The following is a 15375-nucleotide window of genomic DNA, read 5'->3' as shown; positions in this document are numbered from 1 at the left end:
AAAACTTACAACGGTAATTTACCTTATACTGTATAAAGATTTACAGTATATTGATACAGCAAAATTAATTATGGTAGTTAATTGCATAACATATATTAAAATGCACTATATTTACTCTACAGCAAAATTAATTACAGTAATTGATTGTGTCATAAAGTTTAACTGTTTTTGCTGTTTACTTCAAATTTCAGCTCAGACATTATATTAAAATTGCAGAATATATAAAGTACCATAGAACTAATCACTGTAGATGTGTAAATTTAACAGTTAAAGTGTGTTTACAGGTATAGAGTAAAATCACTTTAGTACTCACTATTTAGTAGGTACAGTCCATTAAGGGTTTAAGAAATGTATCCTTTTTTCATGTAAAACACTTTATTGAACATTTAATTCATTAAGATTTATTCAAATGTATATTACAATTTTATTACTGAAGTAACAATAAATAGAATCCATATCTTGTCCTCTCCAGACCAAGTAAACAAAATATTAAAATCTGTTCAAATCATGTACAGCACGGATTAATTCCTTCATTTTTGTCTTTGTATCAAATAGGATACAGAGTTAAAAATTTCAAATGGAATTTGTTTTAAGGAATTACAATTTAAACAGATTGTAATTCAAAGAAATTTGTAGTTTTAACAGATACATTTTTTCACTAAGAACAACAAATAAACATGGCATCATACAACATGTTTTGTTTAATAAACACACACCACGGGGGAAGAACACCTTGCCAGAATGCTTTAATTTATCCCAAAGTCTTTAAAATAGAGCCAAAGTTGCATATTACTTTCTGTAAAAATGGAGGGGTGAATTTGGTCACCTTGTGGTTCTCCATGCTGTAATATTCCCAGTGACTATAATGAAAATGATCAAATGCATTTGCATAATAAAACTTGTTTGAAAAATGTCAAAGATGAGTTAAAGCAGGTAAAACGCACAAAACAAGTTGTCAAACGAACTTGTACATGTTAAAACTAAAATGATGTCAACAGTTTGGGGATGACACGAGGGTGACATGAGGGTATGCTAGTTGGTATTCTTTTGAACGTCATTCTGGGGGGAAATGGCTGTCTATGAATAAAATCTGTGCATAAAATGCATAATATAAAAGATAATCGAGAAACAAGACGTACTTTGTACCCTTGCAAGGTTAATATTAATAAATTTAACCTTATTGTGGAGTGTTATCATATGGTTTGAAGCATGGGTGTAGAATACGCAGGGGATGCAGGGATGTGTCCCCCACACTTTCGATAAAACCTAAGTTTGTCCCCTGCACTTCTTCACTGGGCAAATGTGATTATGTTGTCCTTTTTTTCTTTCTTTTTTACAGCAAATGTGTAAATATGTAAATGTTAACGTTAAAATTCACTGGTCAATCTCTTAAGAGACGAGACAGCTGATTAACCTCATTATGTAGCATTGTTTCCATGTCGACCATGTCAGACAGTATAATGTAAGTATGTATTATAATGTGAGTATGAATAACAGGTTATTATGATGTTCTCATCTAAAAGTTGGGTTTAATGTGGGAAATTGATGGGAAAAAGATTTATATTCCATAACTATTTCAATATAGGTGGCGCTATAACTATGACTCGTAATTGCCATGTTGGTGTAATCAGGAATGGCCCATTGGTAACCATGCACAATTTGAAGCTGATCAGACCAAGCATGACCAAGTTATACCCACTTCCTGGCTGACTTCCTGTTGGGCAGAGATTAAGACTGTCAGCATGAAGTTGTCCGGCTTGATGAGATCTATATATGTACAGAGTTTGGAGACTTTAGCTGGAAAAAGGTGTGCTACAGAGCATCCCAAAAATGCATATTTTAAAGGAGGCAAAACAGAGCCCCCACACGACCCCCCCCCCCATGTGAACGTTTGTCCAGCCCTAATGGTTAACAACTCTGATGTGTGTGCCAAATGTCATGTAAATTTAAGCATTCCAAGTGCTTCAAACACACCTAATATATAAAGAAAGAAATAATAACATTCAATGTGTTGCCATGGCAACATTATAAAATATATCAATAAATCCGTACCAATTTCACATCAGCATTGTCCTGACATTATTGTAAACAAGTCTGAAGCAATTCAGGTAAAAATGAGAGTGCTATTCCAAAGTCTGTAAAAAGTGCCACACTTCCTGCTGCTAGTTGGTGGCACTATGACTGTGCCCCACAATAGTCACATCCATGTGATCATCCCCCAATACCAAATATAAATCTCAATTTTGATCTAAAACACACAATGCACGGCAAAAATATGAGCACTTTCTGTTTCTCATTTTTCACCATAAATTTATCGCCTCGCCATAGCAACACCGTTCGATATATAAAAAATCCCGTCAACATCTTCAATGTCTTGGCATGATGTTGACCATGTTTGGTGCCTGTCACATAAATCCCCTAGGAGGAGTATTCAAACTCCAGAGCATGCATTTTTTCAAACAAACCAAAATGGCCGACTTCCTGTTGGGCAGAGCTAATACAAGCCAACGGGAAATATGTCTGTCATGGTGAGAACAATGTCCCAACCAAAACTTGTGAATATCAGACAAACTCTGTGGCAACCACAGTGATAAATTCATTCAGAAATAATAGGGGGTGCTATGGAGTCTACTGGCCACACCCAAGACAAATGACAAAAGAATGATAAAATCTTGCCAAACTTTGATGGGTGTGCCAAATTTCAAGAGTTTTCGAGTATTCCAAAGGCATGAAGTATGCATTTACGAACTAGGGGGTGCTCTGGAACTGATGAGGCACGTCTATGCTGAATTGCAATATCAAATCAAAAGATGTCCTAAGACAAATATATTTGTAAACTTTCATACGTTTTCAGCCATCATAAGCCTCTCAAAACACAGCGGGAAAATTTGAAAATCCCACATTCCATCCAACATGACTGACTTCCTGTTGGGCAGAGTCAAATACAACCAAGTGAACTTTGTCTAACATGATGAGAGCAGTAACCATACCAAATTTGTGCACATCTGAGCAACTTCATCCCAACCATTGCCTGCGTTTGGAGGCGCTGTAGAGCTCCTCGACCACACTCAAGACTACATAACTTTTTGATTTTATGCAGGTCTGATGTGTGTGCCAAGTTTCTTGTGTTTTCAAGCATGACGAATGCCTAAAAAATGGGTGAATGCGCTAAAAATAATAAATATAGCTGCAAGCAACAATGACGGGCCCAAGCACCATGGGTCCATTTCCACACGTTGGCTTTCGGAAAACAATGCAAGGTGGACACATGCATTTGGCATTTTACATTATTCTAAACAATTTTGAAGCAGTTTGGGTAAATATAAGATAACTATTTTAGTCTCTTGTAAGAGCCACACTTCCTGCTGCCCGGTGGTGACACTACGTCCGTGACCCAAAATGGTCAAATCCATGTGATTAGCCCCCAACATACAGTACATCTCAAATTTTATCTAAATCCCACATTGCTCACAGAAGATATGAGACACTGCTTGTTTCCCATTTTTTGCCATACATTTAGTGCCTCACTATGGCAACACCGTTCGATAATTCAGAACCTTTTCGCAATTTAGCATCTTTAATATCTTGGCATAATATTGTCTAAATGTGGTGACAGTCTCATGAATCCCCTAGGAGGAGTATTTAAAAGTTCAGAGAATGCAATATTCAAAAAATCCAAAATGGATGACTTCCTGTTGGGCAGAGCTAATAATTATAATTCTGAAAGTTGTCCAGCTTGATGAGAACTATATACGTACCAATTCTGGTGACTGTAGGTGAAAACTGGGGTGCTACAGAGGCTGTTTTACATGCCCATTTTAAACCTGTTAACTGTCACTGGTCAACAGGTGGGCTGTTTGAATGTGGCTATAAAACAAATGCTTAGTTTTATATAAAAAACTAATATTTATTTTGCAATTAGAACATTACAGTGAAAACATTTAAAAATGTTAAAAGAGTGCATTTTTAAAACATGCGACATGTGAGCGACAGTACTTAGGTTTCATGTTCTCTGTTTATGATCCAATCCAAAAAACAGCATGCATTTCATTGTAAGGGTCCACTGATGAAAATGCAACAACCACATCAGATTGGTTAACATTATTACCTTCTAGTTGAAGTTCTGTTAATATTTTTGAATCTGTGATTATTTAGCAGCTTTATTCACCTGAAATGTCTGCTAATATTATGGCAATTGTTTTTAACGGAAGTGTATTATACAGGATAAGCTTTTATGTATGTAAATACATTTGATGCTATTTGTTAAAATACATTTATACATAAAATAATATAAATGTGAATCTATCTATCTTTTATTGAATATTGTATTTAATCATTCAGTTCATCCATTTTTGATAACTGAATTAATATGTATGCAATATGCAATGATCTAAAAATGACAATGTGTAATCAATGTACTATTAATAACTGCATTATGAATGTTATTCAATATGTTAGATATTTAATCATTCATTTATTGATTTAACTATAATTTACTCAGTTTAATAATCAAAGTGCAAATCAATGGGAAAATGTAGCTTGATGGAGAATTACAGCCTCTCTCTGTATCTCTGTGTATGACCCTTTCTGTGAATGACCCAGAAAAAAAATGTGTGTGCTGATACTAAAGGGATGATCTAATGTTTTAATTAGAACAGAGCCAGGCACTGCCTGGTACCTGCCTGAAAGAGGCAGAGGATACATGTGCGTTAATTAGTGCTAGAAACGAGATGAAACAAATGGATGTGGGTGTGTACACATTTCCCATCTTACAGGAATGTGTGTAACCAACGACTATAATAAGGGAAATTATTTAATATACTAATCAAATTAATGCAGAAAGTAATGATTGTTAGTTAATATAAAATATGTAAACATATGAAGTGATTACAGTGTGTTTTATGCATATAAAATGAAATAGTCGTGCTTTTGCCACCATTGAAGCATGCTGGGGTCAGGATGACCAGCTAGAAGGGAGACAGTGATGACGAAACTAGGGGGGCATAAGATGATTTCACTGGATGAAGAGGCCATCACTCAAAGAGATAAGGGGGAAAAGAAACTGTATAAAAAATGCATGATTCTGAAGTGTAATTTCAGATGCTCCATGGAACACCTCGGCTTTGTTACTCTATAATAAAAGAATCAAAACTTTGTGCCTCCGAGAAATCTTTGACTCGACTGTGCTTCGATGGCTGCTTTGGGGAATCTGTCACAACACTATCTATCTATCTATTAGGGGTATAATGGTTCACGGTAAAAAAACCAAACCGCACGGTTCACCACCCACGGTTCAGGGCTCCAAACTGTGACTAAATTGTCGCATATGCGACCAAAAATAATTGATTGCGACAATAATTTCAAACCTAGTCGCCATTGGCGACAGTCGGGGTGTGTGCGGTTTCGTCAGATATCATCTTGTGAGTTATTGAATACATCTTTAGAGCACACACCACCAGTGTGTCTCAGGCCGCTTTCCACAAATTCTGTTTCTGACGAGCTCGCTGCACCACATGCAACAACAAACCCAGCCGGGAACCTCTGACTTCTGGTAGAGTTAACGCTGGTGTGTTTGTCTGCTGCTGCTCTCCAGGTTCTTTTCAATGTTTTTAAATGCTTTTGTTTTAGTGGCCTTTTGTATGAGCGACCTCAGGAAATCAAGTTTTATACATCTCTTTTATGGACAATCTTACGGACTAGTGACTTTTTAGTTTGTTTGAAATCTACATTACACTTCACGTCTGACTGGACTACTTCAAGGAAATTAACACCGCTGCACTCACCGATGGTTTTCACCGGGACTGCTACGTGCAGTCTTAAATATGCTGCTTGATTCCCTGTCCGTCGTTGACGTCCAGTGGGGCTGGAGCGTGTTGACTTTGAATTCGAGTTGTGTTGGTGGATGCATTGAGGATGTTCTGTCTTCTGTTGCCCATCTTGACCAACTGGAGTTTTACTGGTTTTTTACTGTCCCTTTACAGTGGAGAGCCCCCTGCTTGTTTGCAAGTCCATGCAATCATCTTTCTTCTGATATGGTTTTATTCTACTCATCTCTGGATTCCGATGTTTGAATTCCTCGGACCGCCTGTCAGACAGAGTATACAATTATTGCACTGCACTTGGAATTGCACGTCACCCTCGGTATGTCCATTGAGGGTCACGCCGATATCCCTGCAGATTACCGGCTGATTTCCCTGACAACAACTACATGATGGCCATCTGGTCTTCACACCGTCACCCTCTGACTGGTGAAAGTGATATTAAGCGGGGTGTCAATTTTGATAATCTCAGCTTGCTGAAACGCACATCTTTTATTTCACCGCAAAACGTGGATGTCGCCACTATTAAGATGGCCCTCATTAATGCACGTTCAATATCAAACAAGTCTTTTATTCTGAATGACTTTTTTATATCACAATCATTGGACTTTTTATTCATCACTGAGACCTGGCTGAATCCTGGTGAACAAATGGCCCTGGGGGATCTAACACTGCCAGGTTGTGACTTTTTAAATTCTCCATGGTCTTCAGGACGAGGAGGTGGTGTTGCCACTGTTTTTAAAAACTCTTTTAAATGCAGAATGCTACCTATGGACATGTATTCCTGTTTTGAGGTCTAATTGTTGCTTTCTGTGCACTTGTGTACAGACCTCCCAGATTTAATAAGGACTTCATCCAACAATTTTCTGACTTTCCCTCTGGACTAGTGTCTCGTGGTGATAGACTCCTGATTCTTGGGGATTTTAATATTCAAGTATGCTGTCCATAAAAACCTCTGGTAGATGAATTTATCTCCCTCACTTTAAATTTTGTACGACATGTCACTGGTCCTACTCACAATATGGGTCATACATTAAATCTGGTGTTTTCGTATGGTCTTTCTGTGTCCAAATTAGAGGTCTTAGATATTGGCATTTCTGATCATTATTCAATAATGTTTGAGTCTGTGTCTACGTGTCCTCTCCCTACTTTATCTCAGCCCTTACATCACTCCCGGTCCATTCACTCGTCTACTGCCAATCTTTTTTCAGAATTTTATCTAACGCATTTCACAGATGATGTCTTAGCTGGACTCGACACTGAATCATTGGTTGAAGCTTTTAATAAATCTTGTACTTTTTCACTTTATAATGTCACTCTGCTTAAGCAAAGGAGAGTTAAGGGTGTTTCACAGCCTTGGTTAAACGACGTCACCTGCGCTCTCAGACAAGAGTACAGAAAAGCTGAGCGCAAGTGGAAACAAGACAAGCTTCTTATCAGGTCTCTTATGATATTTTAAAGGAGTGTTCAACAAACTATCAGAGAGCTGTAAAGGAAGCTAAAGCCAAGTTTTTCTCTACATTAATCTCTGATAACGCAAATTGACCAAAGGTTTTGGTCAAACAATTGATTCTGTTTTAAACCCAACTAAAAATGCTTTTCTGGACGCCACCCAAGAGAACTATGAAACATTTTTAAACTTCTTTACTCATAAAATTGAGCAGATTAAAGGTGCGCTTGTACCTGCACAATTTGATCAACCACTAATTCCTTCCCCGTCCAGCTCCCTGACTCACTTTGAACCAGTTACATCTGAACAGTTAGCAGATGTAGTCTTCCAGTTACAAGCTGGACATTCTTTCTCCATGCCTTCTTAAAGAAGGTTTCATGACTATCAGTTCCAGTGTGACAGCTATAATTAACAGCTCATTAGCAAGTGGAGTTGTTACAAGTAGTTTTAAACATGCAATTCTACATCCTTTGTTAAAAAAAACTTTTTTGGATCAGGCAATACACAACAATTACAAACCAATCTCCAAACTGCCTTTTATTTCCAAGATTTTGGAGAGAGTTGTTTATTTGCAGCTCTACTCCAATCTAAATACATTTAACATTTTAGATACATTTCAGTCTGGTTTCAGACACTTGCACAGCACTGAATCTGCATTGTTGAAGGTCACTAATGATATTTTACTCTCCATGGATTCAGGTTCACCTGTCGTCTTAGTTTTATTAGATCTCAGTGCCGTGTTCGACACAACCGACCATAATATTCTCCTCAATCGCCTAGAATGTATGGTTGGCATCCAGGGGATGACCCTCCAGTGGTTTTCCTCCTATCTAAAAGAAAGGACATTCTCTGTGAATTTAGGTAATTTTTTTTCTACTTCGGCTCAATTACAGTGTCCCTCAAGGGTCAATCTTAGGACCCTTGTTAGTTTCACAGTATATACTTCCTCTGAGCTCTATTTTTAATAAGTACAGCATATCTTATCACTGTAATGCTGACGATTCCCAATTTTATTTCCCAGTGAGTGTAGACAAGAATTGTTCATCTGATAATGGCCTAAATTTCTTCAAAGATATTAAACATTGGCTGGCAAACAATTTCTTACAATTAAATGAAAGCAAAACCGAAGTTCTGATTTTAGGTTCCTCCATGTCCTACTTACCTGGCCTGGTTGCCCAGTTAGGTCCTCTGTCGTCGAATGTACAAGATCATGTGAGTGATTTTGTGATTGGAGTGATTTTAGACTCATCATTACTTTTCAATAAGCAGATCAGTGCTGTTGTCAAGGGTAGCTTTTTCCACCGGAGATCTATCACTAAAATAAAACATTTTCTTTCCCATAAAGACTTGGAAATTGTGATCCACTCACTTATTTCATCATGGTTAGACTATTGCAACTCACTGTACATTGGTCTGCCCCAAACTGCGTTATCCCGCCTACAGCTTGTTCAAAACGTGGCAGCTAGGCTTTTAACAGGGTTAAGAAAAAGGGATCACATTTTCCTGGTCTTAGCATCTCTACACTGGCTTCCAGTAAAATTCAAGGTTGATTTTAAAATTCAAATTTTTGTCTACAAGGCACTATCTGGTCTCGGGCCCAAATATATCAGTGACCTTCTACACCTTTACACCCCAACCAGAGCGCTCAGGTCTTCTGATTAGCATCTATTGAAGGTTCCTCCTTGCCGCTATAGATCTAAGGGTGACCGTGCCTTTTCTGTGATAGGTCCTAATCTATGGAATTGTCTCCCTTTCCATGTGAGGTCAGCTTCATCATAAGCATTTTTTAATTTTTCTTTAAAAACATATTTTTATTCTGTGGCTTTTGAATAGATCATTGAATAGGTGAAATGGATTAATACATGATGTTGTATTTCGATGTTTTTATTTATTTTATTATGTTCGATATTTAACTTTAAATTAATTTTGTTTGTTTCATCTGTAAAGCACTTTGGGTCAACTTCTGTTGTTTTAAAATGTGCTCTATAAATAAAGGTGGACTTGACTTGACTTGACCCAGCGCAAGAGAGTCGTGAACAAATGATTCTTTTGAACCGGATCTTTTTCATGAATCACCCGAAAAGAACTGAGGGTTTGAACTCAGGAGCTTAGGTTAGCAGTTTGAATCAGATTCACTTTCTCAGCGAATCAGCCGTTAGTGAACTCACAAATGGGAGTGCAGACATTTCAAAATAAGTGTCCCATGTGTATTTCAGGCTTTTTTTTTTTTTATAATTAAAAGTCCCGTATTGTGTACCACATTTTTTCTTCTGGTAATTATTGATTGGGATTGGAGTAGAACAATAAACTGCATCTGGGATTTCATTCAGTTTGCAGTAGTACAAGATGGGCAGTACTCTTGTAGTCTCTGTGTCTGGGCCATCAAGTAACAGTAAAGAAAGACATAAGAAATATTTTAAAACAATTAAAATGATATACACTGGGGGCCAAAGTTTGGAATAATGTACAGATTTTGCTGTTTCGGAAGGAAATTGGTACTTTAATTCACCAAAGTGGCATTCAACTGATCACAAAGTACAGTCAGGACATTACTGATGTAAAAAACAGCACCATCACTATTTGAAAAAAGTAATTTTTGATCAGATCTAGACAGGCCCCATTTCCAGCAGCCATCAGAGTAATCATGCTAAATACTAATTTGGAACTAGAAATTCACTTGCTATTATATCAAACACAGTTGAAAGATATTTGGCTCATTAAGTGAAGCTTAATATTGTCTTTGTGTTTGTTTTTAGAGTTGCCACAGTATGCAATAGACTGGCATGTCTTAAGGTCGATATTAGGTCACAAATGGCAAAAAAAGAAACAGCTTTCTCTAGAAACTCATCAGTCAATCATTGTTTTGAGGAATTAAGAATATACAATGCTTGAAATTGCCAAAAAACTGAAGATTTCATACAAAGGTGTACACTACAGTCTTCAAAGTCAAAGGACAACTGGCTCTAACAAGGACAGAAAGAGATGTGGAAGGCCAAGATGTACAACTAAACAAGAGGTTAAGTACATCAGAGTCTCTAGTTTGAGAAATAGAAGTCTCACATGTCCTCAGCTGACAGCTTCATTGAATTCTACCCGCTCAACACCAGTTTCATGTACAACAGTAAAGAGAAGACTCGGGTGCAGGCCTTATGGGAAGAATTGCAAAGAAAAAGCCACTTTTGAAACAGAAAAACAAAAAGAAAAGGTTAGAGTGGGCAAAGAAACACAGACATTGGACATCAGTTAATTGGAAAAGAGTGTTATGGATCTTAACCCCATGGAGCTTTTCAAGACAGCCACACCTATAGCAAGTGCTACAGGAAGTGTGGGGTGAAATGTCACCTGAGTATCTGGACAAACTGACAGCTAGAATGTCAAGGATCTGCAAAGCTGTCATTGCTGCACGTGGAGGATTTTTTTGATGAGAACTCTTTGAAGTAGTTTAAGAAGTTCTTAAAAAAAAAATTCAATTTGTAATAGTAATTTTTCATGTTTTCCTGACTATACATTGTGATCGGTTGAATGCCACTTTTATCTGTTATATTTGTATAAGTTATGAAAGGGGTGTGAACATTTATGAGACAAAAGTGAATGCACACTTTCAACTATATAGATACTGTTTATTAAACCTCTGATTAATGGGTTATCAGCTGACTTCCTTTTCTTTGGCTTTCTATCTTGTTCTGAACAGCAATCTAAATTGAGCAATTCTGTGATTTGGCAAATAAAAACAGCCATTTGGCTCCTTAATGTTTCAGTTTAGGAGCCATGGACACCTATGTCATTTTTTTAGTCTGGAGTCCTGCGGTTCAGTAAGCATTTGCTCCGCGGTTCATACTGTTTTTTTGTTTTATTGCTAACTGATTAATTTTATACTTTTGCTATAGTTTAATATAATTATTTATTGAAAAAATATGTAGATCTGAAGATTATATCGTAATGAAGTCATTTACCATTTTTATATATCTCTAAAATTGCTTTAAATTAAATTAACAACTGTAATTCAATGCATTAGGTGTTAAGTTGGTCTAGGTAGAGTTTAATATGAGCACAGAAGTCATTTAGCCTTGTAATTTTGTTGCAATTATGTGACAATAGGTCTCAGTTTCTTTTATTGTTGCATTTTTTTCTCTGTTCTCTTTCAAAATAAATGAAGTACATTGACTTTTAGTCTGCATTCGTTATTCATACGCAACTGTTTAAATAGCCTTTTGTGGTGAGCAGGGTGGAGCAGAGCGAGGCCAGGAAGATAAGTGGGAAATGACTTCCACCTGTGCGCCACACCGGCCTCACATTCCAGCGAGGGGAGACGGGAGTATATAAAGAGAAGAGACAGCAGCAGATGGGAGAGAGATGTACGAAACTTGTCCGCGTGTCTTTAGGATTTGAAGCAGCTGGCTGAAAGCAGTACGTGTTTTTGTTTCTTTGGACGCTGAAAAGTGTTATTAAATGTCTATGTATTTCTCAAGCCGGTTCCAGCTTCCTCCTTTCCCATCTTTAAGTGTTACACCTTTAAAATATGTTGGGAAAATAAGGACATAAATTAGGTTACACTACTGCATGTCCACCCATAGAATAATAATTAAAAGCAAAAATTACCAGCTGTCAACCAACAAACAGCTATTGTTCCTTGATGTTGCCACAACATCATAATGACGGACTGGCACCAGTCCAAAGTTACGTTGTGGCTATGAATATAGGAAATTCACTTTTCCAGTTGGCACAACATAATCAGTTACATTGCCACAACGAAAGTTTGGTCATCAAATTACGGTGCAGTTAGTTAATGCAAGAAAACGTATCTATGGTTAAAATAAATGTACAATAAATCTGTAAACTAAAAACACAAATGAGTATTCAGTAATTAGGACTTTTGAAATATTTGCATTGTCTGATATTTAAATCTGGTATATGGCCATATACGAACAAATACAATTAGAGTTCATATATTTGTACTATCTACTATATACTATGAGGTGTGGCAACACCAAAGCATGCGCCCATGCATAGAGTTTATGGATTAAGGTACCAAGCTTCATTGCAACAAGTACTAGTTCATTAATTGGAGTCAAAATCAAATTATAAATATCCATGCATTTGCAATACAACTGCATTTCCACAGGAACCACATAGTAACAATTTTGCTACTGATTTGCCAACATAAAAGTCTCCAGAGTGCCAATACATTGTCTATTAAACATATCAACAAATTCTAAATGTTCCTTAGTTTGACATAAAACTGGCAATCTGGAATAAACTTCACATTATGCAGGACCATTTTTTTAAGTGTATGCATGGATGTAATTTTGTTGCAATTTGTTGTGCATGCATATCCAATGTTATTCTGCTAATAAAATCCTGTAGATCTATCAACTTTGTAACAGCTAGAATAAGCCATTTCAAAGGAAACATTAACACAAAGTTAGTTCTAAATAAAAATAAACTCTAGGAAAGCTGTACTTTGGGTGGCAGTGCTGCGAAACTCATGAATAATAATTATTTTATGCACAATAAGAGATTATTTTAAATCACCTATTTTGATAAACAGTCGTTCTTAATGACCTATTCAATCAATCAAATAGATATTTCACATTATATGGTAATTTAATCTCTACGTCTGCCACTATCAGTCTTGGGATTTTGTTAGTCAGTAGATGAACACATATGTCAGTAATTTAATCAAGAACATGACTGGTTGGTCTAGTGGTTAATTTTTGCGTCTAGTTTTTAGAGGTTCTGGTTTATAATTCACCCAAATATAAACTTGTATTGTAATAAACCAAGATTGCATTTGTATGTCAGTGGATGGGTGTTACACTTTAAAAATAAAATGCAATGAAAGATGCGGGGAGACGAGAATAGCGGAAACACAGACACATTTATTGACCGTTCTATATTTGAAGAAAAAAAAACTGCGAACTCCGAAGTTCAGACAGCGGCAACCACAAACTCTCCGTTCCAGCAGTGGGAATCTGCACGAGAGCATCGGTGACCAAGATGGCACAGTTCACGAACACCCAGCCATGAAACACACTGCATGCCGGTGCTCCCCATTAACAATCAGCTCACCTGGTTACCCCACACCTGAGAGTGATTAAGAGAGAGAGAGATAATGACCAACACACACTCTACATACACGCAAACAATACGGCCGAGAAGGCAATAACAATGGGGGACATATTTCGTTTTTCTATTTCCTGGAAAAGAGCGTTAGCTGCAGAAAAAACTGATGACACTAAACAACACTGATAACAGCCACAACAAACATTTATCATAAATTCAAAATAACACATTCCAGTGCTGGATCAGCAATCAAAACATACACAGATCAGATGAAACAGAAATTCCAACTCAAGAACTGGAGATGTTTAACACATGAAATTAGAAATATAGTTAACTGAAGAACGTAGTTACACATACTTCATATACATAATGTATGAAAGAGGGATCCCATTTAAACAGGACACGATAAATCTTCTCAAAGTGTTATTTTGGGAATCATTCAACAATGGAGCTTGGCTGCCCTCTACTGGACATTTCTTGTAATTGACACTCAAAACTGGGTTAGACATATGGCTTTGATTTTCTAGTATTTTTACATTTCAGTTGATATTTTTATTATATTTTATTTATATAAAAAATAAGAAATATGTGCATTACATTTTTATTAACAATACACTTGAAAATTCAAGCATGCCAAATACCTCAAAACATGTGAATATACACAAAAAGGAGTTGAGTTTCAGTACTTGGGCCTAAAAAATAATAATCCTTAGAAGAACAATAGGGCCTCCGCACTTTCAGTGCTATGGCCCTAAAAAATCTTTCGAAGAACAATGGGGCCTCGCACATTCAGTCAATACTGGAGAGATTCTCTGTTTCTTCCCTTTTAAAAAATGGAAAAAAGCCATCTAAAGTCCAAGTTTGAGTTGGATCAAGCATATTTCCTGTCACTTGTCAACACAAAGCCCTGGCTGTGAAAAATCAGTGGATAACACTACATGTATATCCGTAACTGTGCCTTTGAGGGAAATGGGTCCAACCCATCGCTCCCATTGTGTTATACAGGGAACAAAACAAAACAAGTTGGTACGCTCTTATACTTATTACATTTTCCCTCCAGCACACTGAATATCTTAATAAGCCTTGTCTTGCATATATTTCTATATATACAGTATGTATGTTATCCTCACTGAGAAGTCAGAATAATTAATAAAAATAAAAAAAAGCTCAATTGGGTATTACTCATAATAAACCAGTGGGTGTAAACACAACCATTGGTTGCTAGAGGCTCCCAAGAGAGCAGTGGTCCAGAATTAGCCTGAGGATTGAAGAATCAAATCCTGAGAGCTTGTGTTTGTGGGTGATATGGACCAACAAACCAGGCTATAGACACAGAGTAACAAAGGCAAATATAGCACCCTTAAGCTTTGGCACGTGTTTTTTAATTTGTTGTTGTATTGGTCTACTCTCTCATAACAACTCTGCATTGTAGATTTAAATGGGTCATGACATGAGGAATCTAATTTTCCTTGATCTTTTGTCATATAAGAGGTCGTTGTACTAAAAAGAAATTTAGAACTCAAAACATCCAAAACAAAATTTGTTGAGACCAAGCTGCCAAAACGACTCGTTCTCTACTTCCTCCACATTGTGATGTCACACTATGGTAGACATTTGCATCTGACCACCTCCACAACAACACATCAATGCCTACTTTACCTTTAATCACTTCCGTAGCCTGCCCAGTAGCGGTGAACAGTGAGATGGCAAGTAGAGAGCAGGTCAGTCAGGAGCAGAGAGCCAATCATAACAGTGGGCGTTTACTGTCAAGTCTTAAAGTAGAAGCAGCACCTAAACCTAGCGTTTCTGACACTGGGTCAGAATGAGGGTGAAAAATGGTCATGTTTTACAACTTTATGACTATTTTGGTGCAAAATACTTTACTAATATTATAAGTGAACCTCAAGGACCATATTAAAAAATTAATAAAAGGCATGCCATAACCCCTTTAAAGAGATAATTCACTCCTTTACTCACCCTCATGTTGTTCTAAACACATATGACTTTCTTCCATTAAACAAAAATTGTGGATGTTAGTTAGAA

General features: G+C 36.9%; 1 protein-coding gene across 3 annotated transcripts in view; it reads right to left on the bottom strand.

The window, feature by feature from the left end:
- The window catches only part of LOC127450354 (gastrula zinc finger protein XlCGF26.1-like), a 175374-nt gene that overhangs the window by 19280 nt on the left and 140719 nt on the right, over positions 1-15375 (bottom strand). Inside the window, exon 2 of one of the 3 annotated variants that reach the window (XR_007898966.1) lies at positions 13138-13353. The exons of the other annotated variants lie outside the window; for them this stretch is intronic. The gene's annotated coding sequence lies outside the window, so the exon portion shown is untranslated. Of the gene's footprint in view, positions 1-13137; positions 13354-15375 lie in introns of those variants that run through there. 3 annotated transcript variants of the gene reach the window in all.

Source organism: Myxocyprinus asiaticus, chromosome 13 (genome assembly GCF_019703515.2).
Source record: "Myxocyprinus asiaticus isolate MX2 ecotype Aquarium Trade chromosome 13, UBuf_Myxa_2, whole genome shotgun sequence".
Lineage (NCBI taxonomy): Eukaryota > Metazoa > Chordata > Actinopteri > Cypriniformes > Catostomidae > Myxocyprinus > Myxocyprinus asiaticus.
This window is presented reverse-complemented; position numbering and strand designations above follow the sequence as displayed.